We start from the raw sequence: 9,512 nt of genomic DNA, 5'->3' as shown, positions 1-9,512 counted from the left end.
AGTATATGCAATACTTAATAATGACAGGGTTGGTTTTTCAAGCATGCTGGTAAAGTTAACTTAGATATCAAATTGGCTGATGTACATGTAATTTGTTCCTGATGGTACTATTTAGTTTAAAAATGTTTTGCATAATCAGGTGAGTCTTGGTAGACTTGGTACACACAAAAAAATTAAACAAAAAAAATATTGGTATAGCTTTATAGAAACATTTTAAAGCATTTGGACTGCTTGAAATTTAGGTCATTGTGTCTCTGAACTGAGGATATTAGTGATCTAAATAAGCCAACTGGGGTGACAAGGTTTGATGAAAGCACAAGTTTCTATTAGTATCATTTGTGTAATTTTTTGTTTCTAATCTTTACATAAAAGTCTGCATTTTTTTGTGTGCAAGCGCTGCACTTGAACAGCGTACAGGACAGACTAGGGGTAGTATTAGCTGGTAAGGTCCTGATCTCGGTATAACTAGCCTGTAGTTTGCAGTTGACAAGTTTGGTTCACAGCTCAAGTTATGCCAGCAATCTATAATTAGCAGTCTGCAGGTTAAAGGCTATAGCTCATAGTCTGTTGTCTGTAGCCTGCAGTCTATGAATGATATCTTAGGACACTTATGTATTCGCCTCATCTAACTTTCACGTTTTCACGGAGTCATCCTTTCACGAAAATTTCATGAGCGAAACTAAACTATCATAACGAACGAGCGAAAACCCGAAATTAAATAGCTTTGGTCATTAATATTCACAATAAAATTGTCATATGTATTAGAAATGCAGGCATTTTTCGTGTGTGGTTGGCTCATTGGGCAATTTCTGCTAAACTCATTATAGCTAATACACCGATTGAGCAGCATGTCAAAGCAAATTACGAGAACCGGTTTTTTTTGGAAAAGCCAAAAAAAAATGAGGAAGATGATGATATTAGTTTAGTCACTGAATTTGTAACTGATGAGGATGAAAGTCCAGTAAGGAAAGTCATAAAATTGAATAATAATTATTGCAGTGATGAATTTTATTACCAACCAAAAACAATAACAACCCGGAGCCATGGCCACCGCGTGCTATAAATACTTGAGATCTCATATTGGTACCGCATCAGTCACGGCGGGAGGGACCTTGACCTCATTGATAGTCTAAGAAAAAAAGGCAGCAAGCGATCAAATTGCATTATCGATCTCGTCAACATATTTCTACCTGCGGTTTACAAATACAAACTAGTCGCAAATTGAAAACAATTTCATAACAGTGAGCTGGACCTGATGAATCTAATTATGTTTGTTCCACTGCATTTATTTTCACATCACTATATTTTCGTACTCATCAGAGCTGCGAAATTAAGTTGCAGCAAAATTTTACTCTGTATGCCAATCACGAAACTAAATACTAGCAAAATATAAGTGTTCCAGGGTAGTCTATATATTATGGTCTAATAACTATAGCTTATAGCACACCGACTACAGTTCATATTACTTATGCTATAGACTATAATCTATACTTTGTAATCTATACTCTGTAATCTATAGTCTGCAGCTCCTATTCTATGTTTTATAGTTTGTAATCTCTAATCTATAATTTATAGTCTATACTTTCTAGTCTATAGTATATGTTCTATGGTGTATAGTCTATATCCTATAGACTATAATCAATAATCTATATTCTGTAGTCTGCATTCAATAATCTTTAAACTATGGTATAGATTGTATTGCAGACTTTAATGACTTGAGAATAACAAAATAGTATTATATATATGTATAATGAATTACATCTATGAAAGTTTTGAAAACCACAACTAATCTATGCATATATGCTTACAGAATATTAAAAAAAGTGCAGCCTAAGGATGTAAAAAATTTTGTTTGAGTGTCACAGAAGATATGTGGGCAGCATAAAATATTATCAGCTACGCAATCAGACAAAATGGAGTCAAAACCATCAAAAGCTAACCATTACACCTAGTAATTTAGGACAAGAAAGGACTAACATTGCTAATATTGGTGCCATTGAAACAGCTTTAAATAAGCCTAGCTGGCTGTGGTGCAGATTATCGGTTTAATGTGACAGGATGTACGTAGTTAAAACTGAAGATTTTGTAATTTATGGCAACAAATTTACCATCTCAAAAAACATTGAGAGACCATAGTACGTAAGCTTGACTTACGATATCTACGAATATAAGGGTTAGTCCATTATTCTACTGAAGAATAAGAAGGGCTTGGTTGCTGCATTGTGTTATTACACAGACTTATGGTTCAGCGTGCAAGATGCAACTGATTTACATTGTATTAGCTTAACTGCGCTATAATTTTAATTAGAGTTAAGTATAATACTAAAATATATTGCCAAAGAATTTTAAAGGAAAAATTGGTTAAACAGCTAATTTAAATTTAGAGCGCTTTCTGATTCTTTATGCCTCCAGGTAAGAATCAAGCGTGACCGAACATTAAAGCATAACTACTGCAGAATGAAGTACACAATTGGCATCTACTTAGCTCTACACTTATCTATGAACTTGGAGTTGCGTTCTACCAGCCACATTTAGAAATTTATGATCAGTGCAGAAATTATTCTATGAATGACCTGCAACAGCCCTAAAAAAATCATTTTTTGAATACACCGAGCTTGATCAGTATAAATTAGGTATTCAGCTATCTTAGCCTAAAATATTAAATATTTATGAAGATCTCAAACACAGATCATGTAATACCAAGCGTTCACTGTTAATGAGCCTTTTTAACTCGACCATCATACAGTATATCATAGAGTACGCTATCTCCAGCAAAAACTGCAGTGTTTCTCTTAAAATCGTGGCAATATCCAAATGGAACACAACCACTTGAAATGTACCCCAATCACGTACCCAGACGTACTAGGAGCGCTTATAAATATCAACGCTGTCAGCCATGTCTTGATCAGATGAATGTCTATGGAAGCAATATTTATATCTCATGATGAATTGCTTGCTATCGGGCTCACAGGATGACAGCTTTCGTTTCATGAATCTCGCATTGACAAGTCAAGTAGCGAATACCATCGAGATGCGTAAGAGCTAGTTATAGCTCTTACGCATGTCAATGGTAAAAGCTATAGGTGTAGTCTATATAAATACATGGTTTATCCATATAGGCTACACATTTACATCTACCCTCATAACTTTTTGACCAAAGAAAAATAAACTTGGACAGTAGATGTTTGGCAAGTTTTCTATTTACTTTAGGCCAAGATAATTGGAGGTCTGAATTTGTATGAGTCATATTTATACATGGTAGTTATGACTCATTGTTACCTGATATTTATTTTAGTAATAGACATCAAACTATGATTGCGACTATAAATATGCACTCAGTATGCTAGGTAAGGTAGAGATATATAACATCTGCTATTGGTGCCTTGTAAACTACATGTAATACAGCCTGCTTCATGACACTCCCGCTACCGCATGAACTAGATCGTCATGAAGATAAATGGCCAGGAGACACAACTCTAACAGAAACTAACATACCTTTTTGGGCATTTGAACTGGCCTCAGTCTACCATATATCAAAATAAGGCTGAAATCCTACTAAAGACAGCTTTTGTAAGCAATACTTGTACTGCTGGCGATATCTGTACCTGGTCTGCGACTGCTGAAGTACTGAGTAAACCTTTTCTTTAGAATCGCAGTTGAGTCTAGGCCAGCTAAGCTCTTGATCAGTGTTAGGGCCACCTAAGAAAGCTTTAACAATCTTTATTTATCATCTTTTAGGAGACCCTAAAGTGCCACAGGTATAACAGATGTCTGATACTGAAACCATTTTGGTAGCCTTAAAAATTTCAACACCAACCTTAAGATGAATGCCAACTTATCAGACATGGAGTGTTGCTGGCAAAAAAAATGTGCCGAGTACTATACTAACAATTTATGCCAACAGCTCTTAAAGACAGAAAACAGCCACTGAAGAAACCAGAAAAACAAAAAAAATCTCAGGTAACAGTAGCAAAAGATAAGTTATAGTGAGAAATGGCATAACCTACTTAACCTGATCATTGTGTGATAGCCATATTAGGAGTTATGCCGCCCTTTTGGCTGTCTTGGAGTGAGAATATACATATACATGTATGTATATACATAGTAAGAAACTGCAAAAAAGATATACTTTTGCAGATTTTTATCTTCTGGACTAGTGATTGAGACATTTCTATGAAGAAATCATGTTTTTGTTGCTGAATGCCGTAAAATCATAAACATGTTATAGTTTATGATAAAAAATGACAAACTTTTAGGATTAGATAAAGTATTGGCAGAACGAAAGACAAGCTAAAAACATCTCGAGTTATCTTCGCAAAATATACTAGCTGAAATTATTCTTAGCTACAGTCTATCTTTCCTTGACAGATTGCTAAGTGTGTCAATAAAATACAGTGAATAAGCAAGCACTTGCGCAATTATTACAAATTACTGGAAAATGGTCGATTGGCGCAGGTGTCAAAATGTTGGGCGAGGAGGCTGAATGCGGCAAGTGTAAGTCCTATACAATCGAACTTTTTATCCCATTCTCTAACCCTTGTTTCAGACAGACACGCTTGGTATTATAGTTAAGATTTGCTAAGTTCCATAGGCATGCAACATTACCAGCTGGTATAATTTACATCATTGCCACTGGTGAGCTACTTTCAGTGCATAATGCATTCAACTTAAGAAAGCTTAGACACCCATCACTCATTGCTACAAAAGTTCTAGTTCCTAGCCTCTTATGCCCGGACAGCAAACTTGTCTACTACAAACAGCATTGCATGTTATGAATGTGATTAGAGAGGGTAAAGGAGGGTTAAGGAGGGTTAAGGATCTCAAGACAGAAGATATGGATTGTTGGTTGAGAAATTTAATACATACAGTATATCTAATGGAGTAAAGGTTGTTATTGTGTGATAGGTCAAAGACTGCCAAAGTGTTGAGCACAGTAGTTTTCTTACCAGTTATACATGTATATCTAAAAATTGAAGTGCTAAAAAATCGTCCCTTAGTACATTTCATTTTGATTTTTTGACACCCTGCTTACCTATTTCATCAGCGCTAGTACCCTAGCAGTTTTGAATGTTGCGAAAAATTGTCAGGTGTGCCAATAAAGCAAAGAAAATAAGTATATAGGCTACACAGCCTTTACTATAATAAGAATCACTTTCATCCATTTTTCTGAAGTCCCACTTAGAGGTTAGGGGAAATAATGTCTTGAATGGCCATCAAATTTAAATATTCAGCATAGCAGGAACACTAATAACTATGCCAATATACCACTTTGCTGTATTGTGGAATAATTACATGAAATTATTGCACATTATTACATGACATGCTCTTACGCGTAACAATCTTTTATAGCCCACATGACTGCCAGGGCACTACTCAATTGCAAAACCTAGAAAAGAAAATTAATGGTGCAACTCTGAACGCCCGTAGTGGGTTAAATTTAGGTATGATGCAACCTTTTTTCCAATCGTCAACTGGAGCTTTGAATAGACAAACAGACAGACATACAGACAGATGAATGCGGCTTTTATTAGCCAATTTCTTTGCAGAATTGTAGATAAGATAGCGGCGTTTTAAACTTTTCTTATACTAGCTTAAGGAAAGAGTTGGAACATGGTTTAAACCTCCCTTTTTTCTTTGTGGACAACCTTAAAATTTTTGCATCAGAACTTGTAAAAAGATTTAATTGGCTTTTAAATTTATAGCGTTGAAAAAAATCTTTAATCACTAGTATTCATTGTGCTAACCAAGACCCAACTCACACCTTCTTATCACAGATCAGGTATGTAGACCACTAAGCTAAGGCGGCTTGAGCAAGTCCTACGGTACTCAATGACAAACTCTGACGCAAACACACCGTAATGAGGTATACATGTCTATGCATATGTAAATTAGATATGTAAATGAGTTATAGGAATAGCATATCAATAGCTGTTGTAATATTGAAAATAGTGCATTTCAAGGCAGACAAGAGATAACGCCTAATTGAAATTTAATGGTGCCGAACAGGATATACCAAAATACCTTAAAGCATTGTAACACAAGAGGCATTATTGTTGGGTATTGTACTGATTATGTAAAAGATTATGTAACAGATTAAATAACAACCAGAATAACTTTATCATCGTGTTTATCAAGACAATACTTAGCCCTTGGTTTATAACTTCTGTTGAGCACCTTATTTTAGGTAAACTCTTTATGATTTATACATACTAGTTTAATAGTATTAGCTAAATACATGGCACTCATAAACAATAAATATTTTAGTTCTGTATACTTATCAAATAATTGTTGTTATGTAGGTTTGTGGTTTGATTGTGTTTTAATCCAAAGCGTACCGCGCTTTTCCAAGATTGGAAAAGAGACTGCTTTTGTTTCAGAAAAATCATTGGAGGCTCTTAAAGTAAAGATTGAGTCAAGGCATGTGATCGTTGTTGAAATATTCTTTTACCAGGCTGGGTAATACAGCGCATATTTGATGTAGTTAATTTCTAGTGTGCATTTATGAAAAAATTGTTTTGCTAAAATTAGCATCATTTTACTATGAAACATTTTGATATCTGTTTGCTTTTGAAAAATGATAAAAAGTAAGTATGTAGTTGCAAATGCTTATCTATATTAATAAATACCATATTATAATTTGTGGTTTTGGCTTTTTACAAAAACACTCCGCATTTCCAAATTTTTGGCCAATTTGATCCCAAATTCACGCCTTTGTGCTCCGTGTTTTCTGTCAGGTTGCTAAAATATTTAATTTCAAAACTCTGTTTTGTTTCTGAGCACCAGCTTCTTAAACATCCTCCTGCAGTCCTGTCTGATTGCAAAAAAAGATATTGTGGGCATCGTTAGACTCACCGCTAGTAGAAACTACAACTACAAGGTATATACACCCAGTAATTGGGCAACTACACCATGTCTATTTTTAAATAATATGAAAGATGAAAAATCAATAATTGTTGGTAGTTAAAACCTTTCAGTATCTCAAATTAACTCGTTAACAAAAATGAAACAATGAGTAGCAGTTTTTGAGCTGCTTTTGCATTAAAATGCCTGATGTTCTATTTTATGACGTGTGAAAAACACTGATCAGGAAAATCTTGAACAATAGAAATTATGCGTGCAAACCAAACTGTTAAAAATGTTTAAATGCACTTGACTCGTGATGACATCCTTCATATAACAGATTAAAAGGTTTAACCAGCTATTATTAACCATGCTAATCTTACGTATAGCGTATGCCCAACTATTTTCCTCGAAGTTAAAAGAATTGTTCTAGATAGTGCTCTCTGCTGATATCTGTCACTAAAAATTAATCTATTTAAGTCTAGTTAATGTAGGGTTTACTGACTAGGAGACCATTGTTCTCAAAGTTTCTTTTCAAAAGCTCATGTAGAATTTGAAAAGATAATCCCTTTTCAGTGATTTGCATCAGCCATTAATCCTTTTATAAAGGATTTGCACCAGTGGCACTCACTAACACCAAACCCACGTTTGTATTAACATGAAAGACATACTAGTTATAGCTGGCAGGAGTAATCGAGTGGCTGCAATGAACAGCGCAAGTAAAAAGGAAGTATTGCTTCTATATAAATACAAGTTCGTCTAAGGAGGAAACCAAAAAATATTGAGTTCTGCAAATTTCGCAATCAAAGAATAGTTCTGCCAGCCTGAGTAATTTCTTATGCAACTGACTTATGATATAATTACAATAGCATGAAAAAACTTTGTATCAGTGAGATGTCAACCGGGGGAGGACTGAACCAAATGGGAAGTGACCAGCTCGGTACAAAAAGTACAGCCCTGGCTCTGCGAAGTGAGAGAAACTAAACTTCACAAGTATACACAGGCTAGCTGCGCCTCTCCTCAGTGACAGAAGGAGAAAAGTGACGAAAGATAAGCGTTGACGCAATTTTATTATGAACTGTGGACTGCTGTACAATGTTTTTGAGAAAAAATAAATTATTGATATTGACAAACGTTGATGTTTTTGTGGTGGGGTCAAGTGAAGTGTTAGCCATGAATCTTATACAATGCATCTTTAAACATCTTGGTAAAGGGCCATTCTAGCCGATAGTCTAAAGTATTTTAAGCATTTTTTCTGGCAAAGAGCATTGATATGGTTAAGTTGAAACTCATAGTTCAATGCACAGATTATAGAGAATCAAGAATGCCTTTAAGTTAAGGCATAAATTTAGTCTGTTAACTCCATGTAAATTAAGAGGTTGCTATAAAACAAACATAGTTGTAGCCTTAGAGACAGTTTATAATAGTTACCCACTATCTGTAGTCGCATAATTGTTTAAAATTTATAAACGAGTTTATAAGTGTATGCCATAACCTCTTTGAAAAGATGTAGAGCTAAAATTTCAAACAGAAAATTCGGAGAAATTACCCACAATTGATGTTGGTGCTTGTCATTGGCTGAGAGAGTTGGGGAAGCAATAATGACAACAGTTGTATCAATTTCTTGAATAAAATGTCGGATCGCACCTTATTTTGTATCGTAGTGAATTTAGAATAATTTGGTATGCGTTTCCTTATCATCAAAATCATCAAGTAGTAGGAAAGTTTCTGAGTGATATGATCATACCATCTTGTAACATCATGTTGGCATGATGTTACCCTTTTTCTGAGTCATCAGAAAAAAGGTAAGATCATGCCACACATTGAGAACTAGTTCTTCAAGCATGAGTGGAGCTCAAACTCTTCTCTAAAACCTACAGTACTGTCTTTTAAATCACTAATTACCAATTATGTTGCTTGCTAATAGTGCTGCCTTTTGTACAGGTTTATGTACTATAAAAATCTCACCAATCAGCATGTGTCTCTGTTATTATATTGGTAAGAACAATATATGCAGGTATATATATTTGATACTCAATTGTGAGCCAATAGTTTATTTCTTGCAACCATCCTCTTGTCCTCATAAAACATGTAATCAACGCATTCTGTTTTAGGCAAGCACAATAGTTTTTTATTTAAAAATCGGTAGTGTAGTGGAGAGTTATTACTTACATTACAAATTTGCAATATGTTGCTCTCATTGATCTAGACAGATAACTGACTTTAATGTCAAGATACTAATAGTGTTAGATTTTCACCTATCAAAGGATCAATGTTTTGAACCATACATTGTTTTTGAATAGGAATGAGGAACATGTCAGAATGAAAGTATCACATGCTTACCACTTTAATAAATTAAATTTTATCATCCAATCACATGCGAGTATTGCAAGTTTTTGATTAGCAATCAAGATCACTATTTATTTGACATAATCATTGACATCTGCGCTACAGACAACCTACGTTATCTATAGGTGATCTTCCATATTTATAAATAGTATCGTCTATCAAAGAATTGCTGTAGGCATTCCTTTGCTGTATAATAAACCAGTCACAGAAAAGCAAAAAGGCAGTTAACTTTATTGTTTGATGGACTTTGCAAAACTATTTATAGCTTAGATGAAAATGACTTTTTAAAGCATTAATTTTTACTTCAATATATAGACCTCAAT

The sequence above is a fragment of the Watersipora subatra genome, chromosome 7 (assembly GCF_963576615.1).
Source record: "Watersipora subatra chromosome 7, tzWatSuba1.1, whole genome shotgun sequence".
NCBI classification, from domain to species: Eukaryota; Metazoa; Bryozoa; class Gymnolaemata; order Cheilostomatida; family Watersiporidae; genus Watersipora; species Watersipora subatra.
Note: the sequence above shows the minus strand (reverse complement) of the source record.